Consider the following 25,496-nt stretch of genomic DNA (forward strand, 5'->3'; position numbering starts at 1 on the left):
AATCACATTATCAATTTCTATTATTTTTACTATAAATCATGTAGTCTAACTCTTAAAACATTGTCTGAGATCTAAAACTTGGATGAACTAGTGTTGCCCCCGAGACTCATGAAATTTTCGTCCCATCTCGAAAAAAAGATGAGGATTGTTATGTTTGTTGTCTCCTATCGAATTTGAAAATGGAGATTTTATCTCGACTCTTGTCTCGTTTTTGAGACGAGACGAAAAATTCCTTGTCGCATTGACAACACTAGTCGTAACTTTGGGTGACGAGAGTGCCGAGCCCCCGTACAGCAATCTGCATCCCGTGAAACTTTTGTTTAGATAAATATGTCTTAAAAAAGAAAAGCAATCAAGAATACAAGGTGAACTCAAATTATCTCCCTCTCGAGAAAGTTATCTCAGTCCCTTATGTCTTAGTGTTCTAGATACGGACCTACTTTAACCTACGAATGGTAATCACAGGATGACAAATTTCATGATTGGAATACCTACCACACGTTAAAACAATAGATTTGTGTTTTGTTTTGCTGATATGTTGTTAAATTCTTTTTTTTATTTATTTATTTTCTTCTTGTGTTATTAAGTTAGCGTTGGGAAAAGATGCCGAATGGTTTGACATACAAAGCTAATTGAGACAAATGTGTAGGTGCCTATAAGCCGCATCTTTTTTTCTTTACTTCCAAGAAACGCGTTAACTGCTGTAATTATCACGGTATTTAGTGCTACTGCTTGAAAAACGCCAAAGAAAGAAGGTATATTGAGTTTAAGTTTTCAGTTACTCAGTCTTCTGAAAAATCACGGAAGATGCAAAGACATCTTCATCTGTTAGATGAGGCTGCTATACATCTCATACGGATATAATATATCAGTGGTTAGTAATTACGTGAATAATTGTCACATATATTCTAAGATTATCAAGGAATTATTGCACACAGTACTTCTTAACATAATAGGTAGTCGTTTTCAGTAATATCTTGTAATATTACTTAAAATAATTCCTTGGGTACAAAACCTCGCCACCGCAAACCGCCCAGGACAAAATTTCGCCGGGCCAATATCTCGCCTGATTAAGACATCGTTGCCGAAAACCTCGCGTCCCAAAATCTCGCCTGGCCACTCGCGGTCCTAAATCTCGGGACACAGAATCTCAGCTGACCTAAATTAAGCCTTATCGACCAAAGCCAAACATAATTGTTTTTCTCGTTTTGAGGTCCTGAACACATATGTGAAGTTCAACGGTTGTTTTATTCAGTATAGGCATCCTATGACCAACTCTACTAATACCTTTAATGAGTCCTATCGTCATAATTAAGCGTTTCAAACCAAAGTCAAACTTTCTTCTTGGATTGAGGTCTTAAAGACGTATGTGAAGTTTATTTGTTGTTTTACTCAGTGTAGTCACCCTATGACTAATTCCACTAATTACTTTTAATTAGCCCTATCGCGTTTCCGACCAAAGTCGTAGTTTATTATTATTATTATTATTATTATTATTATTGAGGTACTGAACACGTATGTGAAGTTTGTAGGTTGTTTTATTCCAAGACTTCAAATACAAGAATTCGAGATTGTGGGTTTATTTTACACGTATATATCCATTCAATTTAAACCCGTCAATATTTATGCTTCTAACCTCAAAGGTAAACATGTTACTTAAGATTATTATTATTATTATTATTATTATTATTATTATTATTATTATTATTATTATTATTATTATTATTATTATTATTATTATTATTATTTGTAATATGGAATTTAATGTTAAAAAATTCGTTGGATAAATTTTATCGAGAGGTTTCATCCCGCAAGGTTTTGGCCAAGCGAGATTTTGGTCTGCGATGTTTTGGTTGGCAATATTTTGACCAGGCGAGATTTTTGCCGGCGAGGTTTTGGCCACACGAGGTCTTGGCCAGCGAGAATTTGGGAAACGATGTTTCGGTCGCGAAATTTTGACCGTATCCCAAAATAATAACTAACTCTATGGCCTATGGAACCTAGAAGTTTATTGCAGCCTTCAGAAAAGCTCTCCATTGATTTCTGTCATCAGCTATTTTGTATATTCCTATTTCTGCGAGGTTCATCTTAATATTGCCCTCTATCTGCGCCTGGGTCTTCGTAATGGTCTTTTCCGATTTAATTTCCAGTTAAAACTTTGATAGCTTTCCTACTTTCTTCCATTCTAGCTACATGACCTGCTCACCTAAGCCTCCTAGACCCTAACAATGTTTGGTAAATCATATAAATTATATAGTTCCTCGTTATGAGGATTCCGCCATTCCTCATTTCCGTTCCTCTTGGGTCCCAATATTCGTCTTAGGATCTTGTTGTCAAATACTTTCAATCTATGTTCATCCCTCAGAGTAAGCGACCATATTTCGCAACCATACAGCACGACAAAATAATACGTTACAGTAGAAGTAGCTTCAGAGTAGAACAATATTGAGAAATATATATTGATAAATAAATATGTAATACGTATATGCACATTATTGATTTAAACTTGAATCTTAGAGCGGTATACCATCACACAGTCTTCATGAAACATGATTATGTGGCAAATTATGTAGAAATGATTGTTCAGACAATTATGAAAATATTCATGAAAAAGCTCCATCCTAGTGTAATATGTAAATATACAGTATTGTAAATATAGAGCATTGTAAATATACACAGGGCCGGATTTCCCAATAGGCCCGGTAGGCCCGGGCCTATGGGCGCAAGCTCCCAGGAGGCGCACGGCCGAGAGAAAAAAATAAAAAATATGTAGAAATAAAAATAAATAGCCATAACTTAACATATTTTTTGAATTGATTTTAAAAAATCAGGCTAATAAAGCATTCTGATTTTGAAGTTCATTGGAACAAATAATTGTTGGTAAAGTTCACCAATCTTTTGTTAATACATTAACGGTATTTTGTTAAGCCCAGAACCAAGTATATTCCTCAAAAAACTTGCAATGATAAAATTGCATCGTGGAGTGGTGTTTAATCAATTAACATATAGGCCTGATATAATTTTTTTAATAAAGGTTTTTAGGAAAGTAACTTTAACCAGACTAGGGGGCGGAAAAAATTGTTGGGCCTAGGGGCGCCAAAATGCTAAATCCGGCCCTGAATATACAATACCAATTACAAGTAGTGTGTACGTAAAGAGCATGTGTTTGTCACCGTCAGGACATGAATAGAAAGAATCTATCATTTAACAGTAGATTTTGCTATATATACCGTACATAAATACAGTAAATAATAATTTCTTTCAGCAAAATAAAAGCTGACAATTATTGTTGGCAATGAATAACACACTTTTCAGTTCCACAAAAGTTATGGTTTTTTGATTTTCTCAAAAACTACACATGAGAATGTGCCCTTAAAGCATGTTATCTTGTTTAAGAGTTAAGTTACCGACATGTTTAAGAGTTAACCCTTTCGTGGGCAAGGAGAAGAAGAGTTCCCGCCAAGGAAACATAGGTATGCTCTTATTTGCTCCACTGGAAAGCGATATTCCCATTGGTTATGAGTCGTTTTCACTACGGAAATGGGAATTGCACTAGAGGAATCATTTCTTTTGGTAGCTTGGTTATTTTGAGTGCGTGATTGGTAACATGGAGGAGGTATAGTTCCATCACTTGTAGAAAAAATTGGCCCACGGAAGGGTTAAAGGCACATTTTATGTCGGAGCGTAGGTCCTACAAGTATATAGTATATAGAGTAGCATTTTTTTTGAAGATTGTTCAAACATATTGAAACGATATAACACTGAACAAGGAAGAAGTTTTACGAATTTAGTGATCTTCTACTGCCGTGATAAACTAAAACCCTATTACAAATACTTGTTCATGGCTTTAATTTTGTAATCTGACCTCACAATAGGTTGTTATAGAATATCCTAAACTCACAGCTAAATGTATGTCGAAGGAAGAACGAGAGGTAAGATTTATTTTATGCCAAAACAAAAATGACTTCGTATCTTTTTCTTCTTTTCCTCACAATTTCAATTAGGCAACAAATAAAACAAATGTGACAAGAACTATTCCTGCTGGTAGTAGTGGATAGCGCGTGCGACTTTGGTGCACGGAGTCCGGTGGAAGTTCTTTGAAATTTGAAAACATTGCGGTTGTTCGGATTCCGCCTTAAACTATAGGTCTATGTTTCATAGAACCTTGGCGCTAAAAAGAGCCCTAAATTCCAACTAACCAAATGTAACAAAAAGGTACGAATTTTGAGGCACTGATAATTTTGTTAGGCAACCAAAATGACACCTTGGTATGTTGGGTTGCATAACTCCATTGTGCTGGAAAACAGGACCCTAAACTCCAACCAACCAAATACGACAAAAACTTACGATCTTTCAGGCACTGATAATTTTGTTAGGCAACCAAAAATGAAATATTGATATGCTAGGTTGCATACCTTACAGGAAAACTGTCACCTTCAAATCCAATCCAGATACGCAGTCCAGAGCTGAACATAGAACTCACAGATATTGTATCATTAAAGGAACTTTCTTAATTGTAGAATCAACTACAGGATAACAAAGATAAAGCTAAAATTTCCTATTGTGCGTTAGTTTCTTTAAAAGACTTTTAATTAGAGGGAAAGAAACTTCCATCTTAAAATAAGCAGCTTTTTTTTCTACCTCTACAAAATAGCAATTGTTTTTTTTGGGGGGGGGATGCTTATACCGACAGCGTCGTATGTGTTTTATTTAGTGCGAATTTATCGGAGATTAATTTCCAGAGCCTATACAAGGTACGTTGAAGTTGCACTGTGAAGTAACATACGCAGCTAGCCCTTTAAGAGCTGTATTGTCAGGCAGGTAGTTCATTTTAATTTTGAATCCTTATTATTGTGACGCATTAGAACTACCAATTGATCAGATTATCAATAATAATAATAATAATAATAATAATAATAATAATAATAATAATAATAATAATAATAATAATATTGAATATTTCTCAATATGGAAACTACGTATAATTATTATTATTAAAATGCTTGACCTTTGACCCCAAAGGGGCTCAGTGGCTCAGTGGTAGAGCGATGATCTCTTGTCCGCTATACTGTATTCCTAGTTCGATCCCACACCATGTGAGTTTGTAGTGGACAACATTGTGTTCGTGGGTTCGCTCGAGATTCTTCCGCATTCTCATTCCACCAGTTTTTCATAGTTATTCACTTTCATTAATTATTCATATTTTTTGCCCATACGATACAATTGTGGGGCATAAAACATTTTATTTCGTTTGAGACACCTAATATTCGTACAGTATTATTTTTGTATTTCTTATTCACTTATATATATATATATATATATATATATATATATATAATCGTATAGTTCTCAAATTCTCCTCACTGAAATATCCGTGGAGATCATTTTCCTTAAAATCTTTTCTAGCGGAGAAATTCATGGTTTCACAGCCTGTTTCTTATAATAAATGAAAAATTGAGTCTACTAAATAAAATATGGCAAACTTGCTTTTTTAAAATTATAAGTAAGATAATTTACAGCTGTTTTAATTGAAACTTTTTATTTGAAAAGAAACTAAAAAACATTTCACGTCTATCGAATGGAAATGTTTGAGTAAGTTGTTAAATTATGATGACAGAAATTGAGCTTATTTTTTATTTTATTTTATGAAAAGAATGGACACAAATACTTTGTATAATGCGGATGGTTTGTTACAAGAAACCTGAACACTATGCAAAATCACGTCTATTTATTTTTATAAACTATCTAGAAAATGTTTTAAACATATAAGGGTTGTAACAAGAGGAAACAAAAACTATTTTTTTTTTAATTATTGTAAATGAAAATAATAATAGTAATAATAAAATCTTCTAGATTGGTAGTTTGACTGGTTAGAGTTCAGCGTACTTTTTCAGTATCGAGGCTATATTAGACGTGCATCTATAGTGTAAAATGAAATCTGAACCACCGTAAGACGTTCAGCTTCCAAGACTCTTAGTATCAAAGAATCGATTCTGGGATTCTGTGTACCATAGGCTCCGTAGTAGCTTTTACACCAGAGGAGAAGACATGATTATCTTCCAGTTCTAGGCCTAACGGTTATATACTCATATATCCTTTAGGCAGGGAGACAGATGATTAATAAAACTAAAATGATTATGAAATAAACTGATATGACAAAATTATTGGAGAAGACGGGAGAATCTCGAGAAAAACCCACAGATACGATGTGTCCACCACAATCACATAAACCTGGGGTTAAACCAGGAACCTCTCACACCAGAGATGTGTGAGCTCTCACTGAAACACCATATCCCTATTCAATATCTCTAATAGATGTATTTAACAATAGTATAAAATATTATTCAGTCTTCAGTTAAAATAATGGGGACTCGAGGCTACGCTACAAGATAGTGGATGTAGCCTATGAAATTTTTAAGTTTTATTTTTTTTTGCATGGTTTTCTGATAACTGTTTCATCAATCTTATCATAATCCATCGCATCAATAATCAATTCTAATACAATAACGTAAAATAACGTAATGACGAATCACTTAAAACAAGGGAAACTTGCATCTAGAGAAAGCAAGAACGAATAAGAAGCTTGAAGAAGAGTAAGAAACAAGTTCTATAAACAAAAGTATGAGAACTAAACAGCAACAATAATAATCAATTATTATAATAAATAATAATAATAATTTAGTTATTATTAACACTGAAAAATGTGAAATGAAAAAAGTATATTGTTTACAAATGGAGTTACACTCAATCTTATGTACTTCACATTCAGTAATTAATAATAGGACATAACCTATATTACCTACGAGACGTTTAGTTAATTAAAAACTAGTAAATCAATAAGCTTCATATCTCTCGCTATAAAAAGTCATTACAATTATAATTTAATATAATTATACACCCATGTAGTCGACTTGTATTTATATCCACGACTTTAAATAACACTTTTGTACGTGTTGAACTTGTCCTGTAATTCGTTTAATTCAATTTGCCGCTTCAAACAAATTGCACAATAAAAAATGTTGTATTTAGAAATGCATTACTTACTCTTTATCTGTTATGTTCATTAAGACAAAGTGACACACAATTTGCGAATAAATTATAGCCAATTATCTTATCAGACGTTGTTGGCTGATGATTTTCGAGGTCTACTCTTATAAGTGAAACTATCCAATTTATTTATTTATTTTTTTATTTTTTTAAAAACTTTAAATATGCACTTCCTTTTACTTATCAATGATCTAAAGTTGCGGAGTGTGTTAAATTAAATACATTAATTTAACGCTTTCATTTGTTTATTTTACATTTGCTGAAAAAAAATATGTACGGTAGTTAGCATGCAAATCCGTGTTAAATTATACAGTATGTGAATGTTTCGTTATGTTTATTAGAGTACGTAAAGTATTTTACACGAAGATATTGCATGTTTGTTTTATATTTCAATTCAGTCCCAGCTAAATGCACGGTGAATATCTTCTACATTTTTTTTTTATATAAAGACTATAAATGTGTTTCTCGAAATTCCTGTCTGAACATAGTCTTGTAACAATAGTTCTCATTTTCGTTAATTTATGGTTATTAGTATTCGATAGTTGAGCCTAAAATAGTTTTTGGCTGTTTGCTAACATCTTTTTATACGTTTTGATAGTGCTTGATTTATTTTGTAGTGTGCTATTGCTTCATCTTGTAAAGTTTTTTTTTTTACTTCATCTTGCACTATTCTTACCTGATTTTGTAGGTTTTTTTTTTTGCTCCATCTTGTAGTATTCTTACCTGATCTTGTAGAGTTTTTGCTTCATCTTGTAGTGTTCTTATTTGATCTTGTAGAGTTTTTGCTTCATTTGTTCCATCCAACACAAAGTACATACTAGGTATGTGTAAAGAATGTTCCTCGAGGTACATTGGAGTATACATGATAAGTACTTGAATAGAGAAATCATGTGAAATTCATACGAAGGGGATAAGGTTACTTCAGCCCTAAGGTACGTGCCTGACTCATATCGAGGAATGTACCTGATATGTGCATATCAAGTACCGGGTATGTACTTGACACATTTGCTGGCATATGTCAGGACTGTACTGGGCATAGGTCAGGAACATTCCTTTAAATACATAGGTATGTACCTGGAAGATATCAAATAAAGAAATCATGTGCTGTACATACCTATGTACAGGACCATATCTGTCTGTATTTTGAACGTATAAATTGTATGGAGAAATGTGAAATTAAAACATCACATACATACATTACGAAATATATAAAACATCAGCCCTTGGACTTTCATCCATAACTTATCTCGAAGAAACAAAAATTTTGTAGACGATGTTCCTTATTTGTTTTATATTAATTAAACATAATCAGTACACACCTCACGATGAACTACCGACTTCTTTCAAACCTCCTTTTTCCTATGAGCAACTGCGTCTGCGCGGGTGTAGACAAATGAATGTCGTAATGCGAAGAAACGTACGCGCGACTCAGCCGTGGTAAATGAGATATGTGCTATTCACGTTCCTCATATTCCAGTAAAGCATCCAAAATACCTTTCAAGTGTCAGAAACTCCTCGAAGAGTACTCACCTAGCGATACATGCTGGGACTATGAAATGTACACTCCTCAGGTACCAGGTACGTAAACGATTGGCACGGAAGTTGAATGATACGTGCCTAGCATGTACTTAGTAGGGTGGAATTGTATTCTTATTTGATCTTGTAGAGTCTTTTTTTTTGGCTTTATCTTGTAGTATTCTTTCTTAATCTTGAAGAGTTTTTTGCTTAATTTTATGAAAAATCTTACTTCATCGTGTAGATATTTTACTTTATCTTGTAGAGTTTTTACTCCATCTTGTACCAAACTTCATATCCTCCTGCACATGCATACATATATTCACAGACGTCTACATATTTTGCATACATTTCTATAAAGAGTACATAATCTTCTCAAAATTAGGATAAATACGCTTACTTCAAAGTTTTTGAAGAAAAGACATTGTGTAGGTGCAAATCCACTGCTGTTAGCAACTGCATAACATTTTCTTCCTTTAAAGGGTGGTCCTGTCTCGAAAGCTGAAGAATGGGTGTTGTGACAGAGAATCCGTCTCAAAACAGTATCGTTTTTAAAATGAGGTCAGCAGGTACTTTAGTTAACATGTAAACACGCCCATATTCTATATACATATGAGTATGTATACATGCATATAAACACAGAGTCACACATGGTGAAGTTCATTAAAGATACTTGAATGCTGCGCTCTTCAAGTGGAAGGCGATCTGTCTAACTGAAGTAGTCTTAACGTTACGCTTGTCAATCTTCATTTGTTTTTTCCTTTCAATAAAAGGAGACAAAAGTGGAATAAATATGCTTGTTGAAACTACTTCCTGTGACATATATACTAAAAGACAAAACATGAATGCAGTAGCACTCGTGTATAACGAATATTAAAGGTATTCTTAGTTTGTTTGTAATCAGTAGGTATTCAAGTAAGTTGAAAAGTATGTATTATAGTGATCTTGTTAAAGTTTACAAGGAATAGTATATTTTTACACTAACACCATGAGGAGCATTGCAACACTAGGCTCAATAATCTTGACGATGCTTTCATTAGATTACTTTTCTGTTCGATTGTTTGGTAAAATCAAATCATGCAACTTAAGTTTCACGCGCTTCTTTACTGAACTATTCTCTGTAGTTTCACGCAAACTACTCTGAAATTTTGTACACTTAAGTTTTTTATGAAAACCCGATGATAATACAATATTTTATCATATTTTTGTTGTAAAATATTAATAGTTACGTAGAAATAATTGTCGAGCACCTTCTTGTTATAGAACCTAAACCCTCACATAAGTTTGGTTGGTTCAAGATGACTAGACGTCTCTTGGCAAGGGCCGTAACTTGTGGGGGGCAGGGTGCCCCTCCAGGGAAGTTCCCAGCCGTTCGAGGAGTGCCTATTTTAAGACAAAATTTTCTTACTCCATATACAATACGAACATGAAATTATAAAAGAAGCATCAAACAGGTACACTACATTATGTAAACAAAACAACACACAAAAGGTAAATAAAAAAATGAGTCGTGGGCTCATTTAAGTAAAAAAAAAAGTCTACTATTAGGGGCTCTAGAAACAATATTTATTCATATGGCTTTGAGATTTGGCAAAATTGTCCCCTTAGTTAATTTGTCATGTATGAAAGGGGCGCAGGGCATGGGGGAGGGCTCACAGGCTCTGGGAGCCCACAAAGAGTAAAAGAAAGATGGAAAAAGGTGCACATTTTCAAATTTTGCGGAAGGGCCCAAATCAACTTTTTCTAGGGGGCCGAAATATTAATGTTTGCCCTCCCAGAAAAAAAATCTAAGTTACGGCGCTGCTCTTGGCTTCATATTAACTATAGTGATCGTAAGAAATCATGAAGCTTAACCTAGATCTACTAATTTCACCATCCAATAGAACGCGAGGATGTGTCTCAGTCTTCAACCCCCATCCATGAAATTTTGCCAAAGTTGTCTTTCGTGCTATGCAGAAAATGTCTTTTGAAGGTACAGTGTTGTCAAATTGCGGCTAAGTTTCGTTTTGTTATTATTCTTGTTGTCTTTGTTTTGTGTTTTTGCTATTATTATTGTTACTGTTTAATTTGAATAATTGATATTGTTCGTATTATAGGTCTTTAAGTGCTGTTTTCTTGTCGCTCGTTCTCCATGTGTTGTAAATTTTGCAGCAGTGTGGTGAACTTTTGTTGTTTCACGTTTTGTCAACTGTCCGTTCGGAACAAGGATGTTATAAAATAGAGGATCTGCTCATCCGTGTCTTCATCCTATGAACTCAATAAAGCCCAAAAAACAAGAGAGCATCGTCTGAGCCGGCACGCCTAGTTGGCTATTCTCGTTTCCGCCATGATAGTTGGCTCGAAACATTGCGATCTTAGTGGCGCGGAGCGGGCAGAGTAGGTGTGGTGAAACTGTGACGTATGGCTTCATGATTTTGTTGCATGGGCAGATCCTCTATTTTATAACATCCTTGGTTCGGAAGGCAGCTCTACGAATTCTTCCGTTGCATCACACGTGAGTCAAAGTGGTTCTATAATTGGAGTAGAGCTTCAGGAGTCTTTGTGGTCACTGTAGTTAGTTGTTCCGCCCGAGTTTTCACCCCGCTGTACAATACAGATTAAAATCATGGTTAACTGAAAGTTCTTATTCTGTACATTAACGATTATTATTATTATTTTTTAAGTTTGCACACCAACTATCCCAAACCCCATATAATTACGCATTTTTTCCCCAAGGATTTCGTTATACAGGCAAACGATAGTGCGGGTAGCGACATCTGCTTAGTATTATGATTAGCGTGGCTCCCAGACTGGGATGTATATAGTTTATTATTAGAATACTGATTATGGATTTTCCGAGTGCGGAAAGGATTCGTCCTTCTTAATTCAGTTTTAGTAAATCATTGTTATGAACATGTTGCATTTACTTAATTTTTTTAAACTAGTTTCTTTTATGTACTGTTCCCTAATTCTTTTTCTAAATAAATATTTGCGATAATTTTTTAATCTGACAAAGTTGAAGCTGCAGTTTCGATTACTCATAAGTCCGAGACGAAAAATCTGCACAAGTGGCCAGTTCATACAAGTCGAATTCGACAACTTCGTTGTCTACTTCTTTGAAATAGTTGCAGACACGATGCCGTTCTCAAAGAACACAAAAAAGATAAAAAGAAAAAGAAATAACTGTCAAGGAAGAAATGAAAACTCTCAGTTTAACGTCTCACGATTATGTCTAGTAGGCTTAGGGAGACGATGATTAAAGCAACTGAATGATGATGAAAGAATTGGTGGAATGAAAAATTGGGAGGAAATGAGAATACCCCATGAAACCCCATGTCCACCTCAAATTTGCTTGAGCGGGGATCGGGATGGTACCAGAAGCAAGCGCTGCACCAGTTTTTTAAAACTTAAGTACCTAATTACTATGTTTTGTATAATTTAACTCGTTTATCCAGTAACGACAGGGACACGAACACATAAACATCGAGGATAGTTAAAATTCCAAAAGCTCTCTCACCAGGAATCGAACCAGGCACCCCTACACCAAAGGTGCACGTACTAGCCACTAGACAGCGAGGAGAGCAAATGATTTTTTTTAAGTTTAACGTCCCACAATTATGCCCTTTAGGCTGAGAGACGATGATTGAATGTTGAGGGAATAATTGATGAAATGAGCAGGGGCGGATCCAGGGGGGGCGATCGGGGCAATCGCCCCCCCCCCAGAAGAGGATACTTTCTTATTTTACATATATAAATAAACCCATCCTAAAGTTTGGAGCCCTTAAAAGTAGCAGTATGACAACCCACCGCCCCTCCTCCAGAAGTCGGTTCTGGATCCGCCCCTGGGAATGAGAAAGTTGGAGGAAATGGGAGTAGTTTAAGAAAAGACACGATGTCCACGACAAATTTATTTGGCCGGGGTCGAACCAGAGACCCCACGCATTAAAGAGAAACGGTGCCACTGTGTAACCGTGTTCTCCTAACTGCCACGGTAGAGTATGCTAAATTGTGATGAACCACTTCGGATACTAGTGAAAAGCATAGAGTCAGGATGTAGTGGTGACAAGTACACCAACACTACACCAGACAAAGATGTGTCTTCATGTAAAATGCTTTTTCTAGCTCCTCAACAAAAAACTTACTGGTTATAGCTCAAATTAGAAATAAGCCAATAGTTAAAGAAAAATCAACTAACCTTAGACAACTGATCTGGGGAAAGTAAAATACCTACACCCTAACTAATACTTTGAAATAGATGCTATAAGGAAGTTGTACTTGTTTCATTACAAAACACATTACTGATAAAAGAGACATCGATTTAGATAAAACCTCTTACAAGCAGAAGCTCTCAAAAAAACAAATGAATAACGAATTGTGGGGGAATTGCAACGGACGCCGCATGTAGACACCTTACTTTTCATTTCGATAAAAGTAGTTGTAACTTTGGAAAGGAATTAAGAAGAAAGCCTGATAAATTAGAAACGACTTTCTCTTGTTCTTGTTGCCTTCTTTTGGGGCAGTGGAGCAATTGTACGTAACAGCGCGGAAAATAAAAGTTAACTCTTTCACAAAAAATCTTAATGCAAATTGAACCAGGAACAAAGTGTTATCGCAGTATGTGGCGTTATTTTTAAGGGAAATCTATGCTAGCTTTCTGTTAATCGGTTGCTGTGAATATTTTCCTTTGTTTATGAGGTCGATGTGTTTAAGTTTCTGCTGTTTATCGTTACTTATTAGTCTCGGTCAATTTTATTGTACTTCGAATTTCTTTGTAGTACTTCATTGTAACTTATACTAATAAAATTCACAATTTTCCTCTTTCTTTCTTTCAGGTCAGTACATGCAGAATTTTACTTCTCTATTACCTGGTAAGAACACTTTTGTTATTTGTTATTATTTTCTATATTGTTTCTTGTAAACATCCCATGAAATTGTATTAATTTAGCATATTACGAGGGTTAGCATGTAAGTCACGACAACTTTTCTTAGTATGAAAGTGGGACGAAACAAGACATCCTGAAATATGCAAATGGAAGGTTAGTACATATGTAAATGTTATATGTAGGTAGTTGGATGGAAATACATGTCCCCATCAGGATATAGTACGAGGAAAATAAATACAACGAATCGTTCGCTTCATACGTATTTCACTTTTAAGTACATTACAAACCATTACAAGCACAATTTTGACGTCATGCCTGCTTTCCTACTCGAAAATTACTGTTTTCTTTCAGTGCAGTTCATAACCATTGTCCTGTATATGTTTGTGAATGACATTGTTTTCGTTTTTTCTTCTTAATCTTACGTGGACCTTTTGTTGTTTCAGCCTTTTTCTATTTTTTTCTCTGTCTTACTAATGCACACCATATTGCACTCCTTGCAGCTATTTCTGTAAGCAATACCTTTCGTATTCTTTTCAATCAATACTTTTTCTTTCTTTTCTTGAAGATCTTTCTTCTTTTCCTGTTGATCGTATTCCTTCTTTCTTTTAACTGAGTTAAATTCAACTCGTACGTATACATATTATTATCAATTCGACTAATATGTGTATTCACTGATCAGTTAAAGATTATGATTAGATGCTACTTTCTGAACAAAGTCGTAGGGTTAACATAAGAGACACGGGACACAGCAGAACCGGTCGCCGGATCTCACTCGATCAGCCAGTGTAACACTTTTGCGTAGATTGGAGAAGGCCGTCGATATCTCGGAGCTTGATAAAGACCAGGTTGTAATGGCTGACCAGACACCTATGAAAAAGCATTTTGGAAACGATGTGATTTGTCGGGTGTTCGGTAGCTGCAGTGGTTAATGTTTTCCAAAGGTGGGACGGTGAAATGAGACCAAACGATAAGATATTAGACGACTAAATATCATTAAAGACGTCGGAGCTGGTACAACAGAATAGAGTGCAAATTGTGGCACAATTACCAGAAGATTTTAATAATGGACAAAGCACGAGTGTGTCTGAGTACATGGTTTACCGTATACTCTTAGATATGGAGCTCCACTGCCGACGATCCACAAGCATACCAATATTAACCACAAGGCATAATCGATAACGAGTGGAATGAGCAAGGGCCAATTCTCATTGGACCGCAGAGCAATAGCACAAGGTTGCATGGTCCAATGATTCATGATATTGCCTTCATCACACCGATGATTGGGTGAGAATTCGCCGTGTTCCTGGGGAACAGCTGTTCGAGACTTGCACAGAAGGATTAGACACAGACAGGCCGCTAGTTGCTCCATTATGGTTGGGAGAACATTCACATATTCATCCATGGACCCGACAGTGCGTGTGGAGGGCACCATGACGGCTCATAACTAGCGGCAGGTCATTGCTGATCACATACACCCATTTGCGTTCCCCGTATTTCCAGCTGGGAATAATATCTTTTAGCAGGACAATGCTCCTTGTACCAAGGTCAACATTGTGCTGCAGTGGTGAGTATCAATTGCTCCAATGACTCCCAAATTTACTCAATCGTAACCCAGTTGAACAGCTTTAGGATGTCATAACGCAAACATCAGATTCGAACTCATCGACCCTTCTACAGAATTTGCAGCAATTAAGTGACTTGTGTATACAGGTGTAGTACGTCGGCATGTCTCCAGCCATTTGTCAAGGCATTATGCTTCTATGCCCAAACCACATCGTTTGTGCCTCGGGAGTCAAAGCTGGGCATATCAGATATAATAGGTTTCATAATATTCTGACTTGTCAGTGTATATTGGGGGTATGTTCACGCATAACTTCGACATGAGTGCATGGTTTTTCTTTCTTCCTTTCCTCTTCTTCTCCTTCTTCTTTGTGAGAGGGTATACTTCCACTTAGATACCATGTAAATTTAATCAGAATCTAATGATACAATAGTCTTCGGAACTAGACCAAAAAGCTTCCCATGGCTGACAATATTAACAGCGTAATTATGTGTATGTTCACGTATACTATAATTCCTTAATGTGTAGACTGATTTGAAAAAAGAATAGAAATATTTGTTCGCGTATGTTCCGTTGGCCGATTCCTTTTATAGGAAGTTAGTGTCCTTAGTTTGGGTATCTACCTAAACAATTGGAAAAAGTGGAAAAAATAAAACAAACTTTAAAAAAATACATTAATCAACTTTGAACAAGTGCAAAATACAGAAAATAATGTGTGTATTTATGAATATACTATATTTGGCATAATTTGAGTGTAATTTGTCTTAAAATCTTCATATATATACCTTCTGCATATGAATGGACCCCCCAAATTTATAGAAAATTTGGCGCCCTTGCCTCAGTGGAACGGCAACATATTTACGATGGATTTCAACCAATCGAAGACTAAACTGCTTCTGTTCCTCGTGTTTTGTCAAGGCTTCCTTATATTTTTGGATAAGACTTATACCTCTTTCAGCTACGCACATCACCACAGCGAATTATTTTAATAATTCACAAACTTCTTGGAAAAAAGGATTATCTCGCCATCTACTGATCATAACGAAAGCTACGAACTTATATCTGTCCAGTTATTAGCACAGCTACTATGTTAAATTACACTGTAGTGTTGACACCTATAATGTAGTATACAAGAATGTAATGGGGCGTATACCCATTACCCACCTAATATTTTTATAGTGCAGCATATATTTAACTTAAATTTACAAATGAATTAGTAGATACGGAGGTAAGCATACGCTACATTTTCAAAACAGTCCAGTGTATACATCCCAAAAATTCTAGCATTAGATCATTGGTAATAGTACAAGAACAAAAAAGGTTTAAAATGGAGCGAGCTGTAAATATTGAGCCATAGGGCTGAAATTTTGCAGGCAAGTAGCTTTGTGGACGATTAACTTGAACAAGTTGATTTTTTATATTTGGTTTTGGACCACCCTAATATATATATATATATATATATATATATATATATATATATATATATATATATATATATATATATATATATATAATCACAAGATTTTCCTAAGCTCTATATCACTATCTGTTTTCTTTCTATCTTGACGTCATATACATTTAGATTGTAAAGAATTACAAGAGTTTAACGGTGTTACACATACATCTGACTGCGATACAAATAATCCTAACGATGGCGCACTTAGTTGAAAACCGCTGTAGATCCTACAAAAGAAATAAAAGACTGATCGATCAAAGTGTTACATTCTTGTGTTTTATAGGTGATGGTAATTTGTCAAAGATATACAGCATATCTGAAATTATTATTATTATTAATAATAATATAACAAGAGCTATTATCTGGTTTCGGTCGAAAATATCCCCTGCAGTTAAACCCCATCCTACCATTAATCCTAATTTTCAATAGTACCGTTATCTACTATCGCGTGATCTACCTTTCCCATTATTTTTTTCTCACTTCGCTATCATTGCAACCGAATGGTGCGGGGAGAGGAACAATCAAGTATTATAACACGATTCCATTGTTAAGTGACTGTCACCACAAAGGAGTTCCGGTGACAATAAAAACAGTGATATGATTCGTTCCCTATATTTAAACTTTCTACAGGAGAATGTGTTAGTTGAAAGAATTGATAGTCACAAACTATGTAGAGATGCACACTCGTCTCGTTCACTGAAAAAGGCGCTTTATGAAATTTGAGACGAGAGGAGACAAGTGTCTGCCCGTTTCGAAAATTTCAGACGAGACGACTCGTGAAATGTCTCGTCTCGTCTCGAATACCTCGAGAAAACAGTCTTATTTTTTTAAAAAAAATTCTAGCGTAAATTACCCACTTTGCTGGGATAAAATAAAAAAAAATAGTGGGTTAATTTCCGTAAGTCAATCACTTTTTACTATTACTGAAGGCTATCTGATATTGGTCATGTTCGATCATTTTTATATATTTCCCCCTATCCCAAGTTGCGGTGCTGAATTTGGATTTAAACAGCATTGGCAATGTTACTGTTCATCTCAGCGACCCCGAAAAACTATGGATTCGACACTAATATCGATCATTTTCGATCCTCCCCTCACTTAAGTTGCACCGTCAAAGTGAAATGATGAAAACAATTCTAGACCCAAACCTCATCTATGTTGAAAATTTGATCGTGGTCGGTCGTCTGGTTCAAGAATTATTAAGTCACAAACATAGTTACTTTCGTTCTTATTTATTCGAATAAAGCTTGATTTCGAAAAAAAGTATTAACTCAGAAAGAGCTATCTTATCTGTCTTTGAATCAATACTGTACCAGAATTCATTATTTTAAAAAGATTTAGAATACCTAAAGTTAATAGTTGACCTTATGATATCAAGCTTTATTAATTATTAAGTAAAAAATAGTGACTGCGGACACATTACATAAGATGCATACATAACAGTATTATTTTAAGGGCTATTATTATTATTATTATTATTATTATTATTATTATTATTATTATTATTATTATTATTATTATTATTATTATTATTATTATTATTATTATGTATATGACCTTGGATGTTTGAGTTCAGCCTGTATGAAATTTTGTGTACGCCATGATACAGGAATTGGGGCCGCGGTGGCTCAGTGATAGAGCGTTCACCTCTGGTACTTGGAATCCCGGGTTGAAATCCTGCTCCTGCCAAGTGAACTTTGTGCTGGGCAAACACCGTGTGCGTGGGTTTTCTCGGGGTTCTCCCGTTTCCTCCCACCTTCTTCATTCCACCATTTCATTCATCTCTCATCATCACCGTCTCCTTTAGCCTAACCGGCATAAGCATGGGACGTAAAGCTCAAAAATTTCATTTCATTTTTTTCCATGATACAGTATAATACAAATACGTATTCAGATTTCGTTTAGGTGTGAAGTTGAAGTATCGAGATTGACCAGTTTAACGTTGGTCTGGAGTTTAACGTCCCTCTCAGCACCGACACTATATGAGACGTAGATTGGGGATTTACACCCTGGGATAATTTCGAATGTGCGGCGGAGCGGTAATTGCCCCAGAGCCACCCCTTGAAACATTTATTAACTCACTTGAGTAAAATGCATTTGAAATGAATTATTAATTACCTACGATACTATGAAATCATTACAGGTTGCATTATAACTTTAAGTTAGGCTACTTAATTCAACTCTTCCGAGTAATATATGCTCTGTCATTTTCAATGCACAAATTAAGGCACGGTGGCTCAGTTGTAGAATGCTTATCTCTGGTGCGTGGGGGTCCCTGGTTCGAGTCCCGGCCAAGTAATTTTGTGTTGGACTAACATCATGTCCATGAGTATCCTCGGGTACTCCTGTTTCCTCCCACATTCTCGATCCACCATCATTCACTTGCCTTAATCATCCATCTCCCTCATCCTAAAGGGCATAATCGTGAGAACGTTAAGGGTCTTCACTGTAGCGAAATTAAACTACCGCTAATTTTTGAGTTTTTCTGTAATATCTTCAAATCAAATAAAAAATATTCAAAAAGCAGAAACATAGTAAAACTATGCAATACGATTTTCCATGTGATACCTTTACCACAATTCACCTATCCAGTTTTGGTATCACGCTATTTACATTACCCGCAAAAAAAAAATAAATAAATAAATAAATAAATAAAATAAAATAAAATAAAAAAAATAAATAAATAAAAATACTAAATCTATCTACAGTTGCAAATCGAGAGCAGATAGATGAGTTGTGATAACGGTATCAGATGCAAAATCATATTATCTAGTTCACTACGTTTTTGCTTTTCGAGTATTTTTATTTGTTTTGAAGATATTACAGAAAAACTCTAAAATTAGCGGTAGTTTAATTTCGCTGTAGTGAAGACCCTTAAACTAAATCATTTAATACACAAATACCATAATGCACAAATTACACTTTAACATCTTCGCATATTACATAACTAATGATTTTGGATTCTATTGCAGTTTATCAAATTCAGAACTCACTGCAGACCCAGGCTGTTTAAATCTTTTATTAGGATCACGTAATGGGACTTACAGGATTGTTCTGTTAGTAGTCGGTTCATCCATTCGTTACTCCGCACGCTAGCTCTTGAAAAAGACAAATTTTTGAATTCTGTGTCTCTAACACATAGCTAACGCAATTACCGGGAGTCAATCCGTCAATCCTTCGTTAATGGAGTCAATCAATTAATCCTTTGTTAATAGAGTAAATCCATTTATCCTTCCTGAATGGAGTGAATCCGTTAATTCTTTGTTAATAGAGTCAATCCATTAATCCTTCGTTAATGAAGTCAATCCGTTAATTCTTCGTTAATGGAATAAATCCATTAATCCTTTGTTAGTAGAGTAAATCCAATAATCCTTCTTTAATGGAGTCAATCCGTTAATTTTTTGTTAATTAAGTTAATCTATTAATGCTTCGTTAATAGACTCAATCCATTAATCCTTCGTTAATGCAATCAATCCGTTAATCCTTCGTTAATGGAGCCAATCTGTTAATCATTCGTTAATGGAGTCAATCCGTTAATTCTTTGTTAATAAAGTTAATCCATTAATCCTTCGTTAATTGAGTCAGTCCGTTAATTATTCGTTAACAGGGTCAATCCGTTAACATCTTAATGGGTAACGGTGAGTTTGACGGTGGCTATATATATATATATATATATCCATATCTAATACATGTAAGTTCTCACGATCCTTGTTTGCTGTCTTTAATTGAGTTTATTCAAGTTATAGATTGCTTATCCGGATGGAGGTACCGTGTTCGATAACGCTGCACAAGTAACTCAATTACATTAGTAATTGTGGCCATATAACCTAATGGTGCTTCTAGAAGGAAAAAATTGGGAAGGGGGCAGCCAGAATACCCATACTATGATGTATATATAATGAGTTTACGCAAATCATTTAATTTAAACGTTTATACGGATTTCGTTAACAGGAACTAAGAATATACTAAGAAAAATCCGTGATCCGTACGGCGGTATATTGTACAAATATACAGAATCCATATGTTTACCGCGTAAATCTGTACGAAGAATATGCTATCCACACGAAACATATGCTATATACGTACTGCCTCTTTCCCGCTTAGATGTTACATTATGCTGCTGAAGGATGTCTGACAGTCTTCCTTATATTACATACTATATGATTTTACTTACATACGTCAGCTATATATGTTATATACGTCCATCTGTATGTGGAATTCTTATCGCCTATACACAATTCTTTCTTTCATACGGAAAGTACGTATAGATGGGACACTTATACGGAAAGTATTCCTTACAACCTATATACAGTTCTTTCTTTCATACGGAAAGTACGTGTAGATGGAACACTTATACGGAAAGTATTCCTTACAACCTATATACAGTTCTTTCTTTCATACGGAAAGTACGTGTAGATGGAACACTTATACGGAAAGTATTCCTTACAACCTATATACAGTTCTTTCTTTGATACGGAAAGTACGTATAGATGGAACACTTATACGGAAAGTATTCCTTACAACCTATATACAGTTCTTTCTTTGATACGGAAAGTACGTATAAATGGAACACTTATACGGAAAGTATTCCTTACAACCTATATACAGTTCTTTCTTTGATACGGAAAGTACGTATAGATGGAACACTTATACGGAAAGTATTCCTTACAACCTATATACAGTTCTTTCTTTGATACGGAAAGTACGTATAGATGGAACACTTATACGGAAAGTATTGTAAAACAAACATTTTCAGTTATACGTTTGGTCTAGGATGTTACATATAGCCTACATTAAGTCCAAAAACTACATGATTTACGCATGTAACCTACGTTTTACGTATTCCACATATGTTTTTTCTCTGTGTAAAAAATGAATAATTTGTTTCACTAGTTACAGTTAGACATGCAATACGAATTAGTAATTAAGAAATTGCAGGCATTTATAGGTACGGTAGCTATATAAATTAGTCACAAGTCATTGCGCTTTATATCGCCAAAAATCGTAATTAATATTCAAGTTAGAAATTGTTGGGGAACATAAATGTTGAGTGTAAATATACAAATCATCAGTATTGATATTATCCTAGGAGTATCCAATAAAGAATAAAATGCAACCCTTACTTTATAAACTTTAAATAATACATAAGTAATAGCTTCAATTATTTTTGTCACTAAAATAACGCTCCCGGCCAGGATCCGCCACTGAAATAACCACTACTTTTGAAATACAAACGAACGTTTATCCTTTGATAAATTTGTATTCATCGTAATCTCACTTAATTGCCAATCTATCAAGGACTAAATCCTTTATAAAATCACTTCTTACAACGTATTATTCACAAACCACCGATTATACACAATACCACACTAGTCAAATGAGAACAGACTAACTACTAGTGTCAAGCGACTTATTGGAGAGATTAATTAAATGTAGTTTCACTTCCTTCATTGGGATGCATAAATTTCACATAAATAAACATTTATTAAAAGTTCGATTCCTCTTTGTGTTCCTATAGGAGTAGTCACTGTTATACACTGTTACTAACGATTCCGGTCCGGTCTGGTAACCTACAACGAACAGGCAACAGAGATGTAACTTACATGATCCTAGTAACCAGCAAAAGAACATTTTTTTATTTCTCTTTTACCTCGTCGTGCTGTTCTACTTGTTATTTTATTTCTTAACCAAAAATCTTGGCCTGACAGGTGTTAACAGTTAATGCCTGCTTCGGGTTTTCTTCTTTTTCTTCTTCCTGCAGTGTAGCCAGAAAAGCAGTCGGCATTTTTTTTCTTATCTTGTGTTTCTGTTCTCTTCTTCGCAGAATGAACGAAACAATTTCTTGGTATTTCTGCCGATGGCGCTGGGAAAAATAACATGAAAGAACTGGTATACATATATTTAAGCAATGCGGGTCAATTAACAGGATGACAACAGATATGTTATTATTATTTGTACATAATCAGTGAGGAAGGTATTTATGCCCCCGAAATCAGCTAGTTATTTTGAATACCTATAACAATTGAACTTCAAGTACGATAGACATCCCACCCTTATCATCCAAATAGCAACGGATCCCCTTGAATTGAAGTAATATATATATAGTGTTATTGATATAGTAGATTGATATATTAGTAGAAGAGTAGAAGGAATGTTAAATTTAGGGGAAGAAAGATAAATTTGGAAGAAGAAAGGTAAATTTAGTGGAAGAAGGGTGAATTGGGGAGAAGAATGGTAAATTTAGAAGAAGAAAGATGAATTGGGGGAAGAAAGATAAATTGGGGGAAGAATGGTACATTTGGGAGAAGAATAGTAGATTTTGGAGAAGAATGGTAAATTTGAGGGAAGAATAATAAATTTTGTGAAGGATAGATTTGGAGGAAGAGTGATAAATGTGGGGAAGAATGACACATTTGGGAGAACAATAGTAAATTTAGAAGAAGTTGTAAATTTGGAGGAACAAACGTAAATTTGGGGAAAGAAGGGTGAATTGGGGAGAAGAATGGTAAATTTAGAAGAAGAAAGATGAATTGGGGGAAGAATGATACATTTGGGAGAGGGATACTAGATTTTGGAGAAGAATGGTAAATTTGAGGGAAGAATAATAAATTTTGTGAAGGATGGATTTGGAGGAAGAGTGATAAATCTGGGGAAGAATGACACATTTGGGAGAAGAATAGTAAATTTAGAAGAAGTTGTAAATTTGGAGGAACAAACGTAAATTTGGGGAAAGAAGGGTGAATTTCGGGGAAGAATGATAAATTTTGGGAAGAAAGATGGATTTGGAGGAAGAACGATCAATGTGGTTAAGAAAGGTGAATTTGGAGAGACAAAGGCAAATTTGAGAAAACAAAGGCGAATTTCATTGAAGAATAGTAGATTTTGGAGAAGAATGGTAAATTTGAGGGAAGAATAATAAATTTTGTGAAGGATAGATTTGGAGGAAGAGTGATAAATGTGGGGAAGAATGACACATTTGGGAGAACAATAGTAAATTTAGAAGAAGTTGAATTTGGGTGGGAAAATGATAAATGTGAGGAAGAAAGGTGAGTTTGGAGGAAGTGCGATAAATCTAGGGGAAGAATGATAAATTATGGAGAAGACTAGTAAATTTGAGGAAAAGATAATAAATTTGATTGGGAAAGGTGAATTTGGTAAGAATAGTAAATTTGCTGGCAGAAAGGTAAATGTGTAGGCATAATGGTAAATTTAGGAGACACGGTAGTAAATTTGGAAGAAAAGCGGCAAAGTTGAGGACAAAAATGGTAAATTTGTAGGCATAATGTTAAATTTAATGGAAGAATGATACATTTGGAGGAGTAAGTTAAATTTAGGGACAGAATACTAAATTGGAGGAAAAATGGTAAATTTTGGGAGTGGCGCCCAAACCCTTGGAGAGGTGTGTACTCCCGTCCATCTCTGATACACGTATAAAACAGTAAGTTTTCATTTTTTTTTTTTTTTGTTTCTACAGTAAACTTAATACTTTTTTTTCTTCTCTTCATCTCTCACTTTGCAGAGTGAATACTGTTATCATATTGTGAACTCGACAAAGTATACAGTCTTCGTGCTCTTGATTTGCAGGTTTTTGGTTTCCAATGTGGTCAACCGCGCCCACAAAATTACCCTTCTCCAACACTGTCTTCACATGATCACGTACATCAAATGTACAATAACTGGTTGAACTCTTTCCTTTTTTCTTTTTCTTTCTCGCCTTTTTCTCAATTGTTATCATTGGTGATTCTAACGTTAACAATAAATCATTGTTGGCTAAAGAATTACTAGGTTTCAGTTACGAATGGAAGGCACTGCGAAAGATCTAGTATTAAATTTGCCAAATGGATAAAAAGAAATAGGTTATTGTCTTGCACTGAAATTTGCACCTGGATGATTGAGCCTCTGTAACCTGTGGCAAAATTCTTTTTGATCCATGAGATTCAATACAACCTAACTCAAACTACTTTGAATTCTTGTTATTGTGAAAAATTTTTTCAGTTGTTTGTTTGCCACTGTCCAGGTGAGCACCCAGAAATTTTTGTTGGGAGAAGTGCAAGCTTTGAAGGGGATGTCCAACAGGCCTGTAGCCAGCCCAAAAATTACGGGGGGGGGGGGGTCCGGCTGAAGTTAGGGGGGCCCGATGCAACCATATTATAGTTCATTTGCCACGTTATGCCTGTTAGACTAAATGAGGGGTGATTAAGGCAAACTTACTTGGCCGGGGATCGAATATGATAAATTTATATCGTTGTGTGAGATTCGCCGCAACTTAACTAGGATCGTTACCAAGACATAGAGTCTTTCAGCATCTCCACCATCTCAACACAATATCGTGTCGTGCCTTATTGGGATGTATTTGCTCTTCGGACACGATATTAGTTGCTTCTGTCTATTATCCGTAATAGACAGGAATTACAGAATTAACATGCGAGAGGTTATACTACAAATTAGATTCTGAACACATGCTATTAAATTAGTCATTTATTGTCAAGAATTAATGATGCTTATGTGTAGTGTGTATGTTTGAGAATAATTAGTTAATTGTCAGATCACATAAGATAGACTGTTGGCTATTCACTCAACTGAGAGCAACTCGAGATGTAATACCACATACCTGAAGTTGATGGATTCGAACTCATGGACTCTGAGTTCAGTCTTTGCGTCGTTTCCCAGTGGAAGGATTTCCACCGTTAAGACTCGCTGTTGATCCAACTGCCTATGGTCTGGGCTCCTGGTGGCTGATCCTCCACCACTGATCTTCCAGGACTGATCATTCAGGTCTGATCCTGATTCTCTTTGGCGTAACCTTTTTATGTCATCCTCTAGACGATGATGTTGTGGTTTCTTTCCTTACCAAATTTTGATGTTACTACATCTCTTTGCTGAAACCGTAGTTTCTACATTGTCTCTCAGTGATCAAATTTCCAAACAGTCTACGTTTGCGATTTCCACAATTTTACTCAACTTTTAGAATGTGTTAGTGTTAACAGAAATTTACAAAGTTTTACAATTTAATCTTTTCTCAATGTTTGTTGACATTGTGATGACACGTGCAGAC

The 25,496-nt window shown here is 35.2% G+C and overlaps 1 protein-coding gene across 2 annotated transcripts in view; it reads left to right on the plus strand.

Moving 5' to 3' along the window:
* Positions 1–25,496, plus strand: part of LOC145684148 (uncharacterized) — a 135,736-nt gene that overhangs the window by 42,669 nt on the left and 67,571 nt on the right. The window contains exon 2 of one of the 2 annotated variants that reach the window (XM_081756098.1): positions 13,374–13,409. The exons of the other annotated variant lie outside the window; for it this stretch is intronic. The gene's annotated coding sequence lies outside the window, so the exon portion shown is untranslated. The remainder of the gene's footprint in view (positions 1–13,373; positions 13,410–25,496) is intronic. 2 annotated transcript variants of the gene reach the window in all.

The sequence above is a fragment of the Thermobia domestica genome, chromosome 4 (genome assembly GCF_964235325.1).
Source record: "Thermobia domestica chromosome 4, izTheDome1.hap1.1, whole genome shotgun sequence".
NCBI classification, from domain to species: domain Eukaryota; kingdom Metazoa; phylum Arthropoda; class Insecta; order Zygentoma; family Lepismatidae; genus Thermobia; species Thermobia domestica.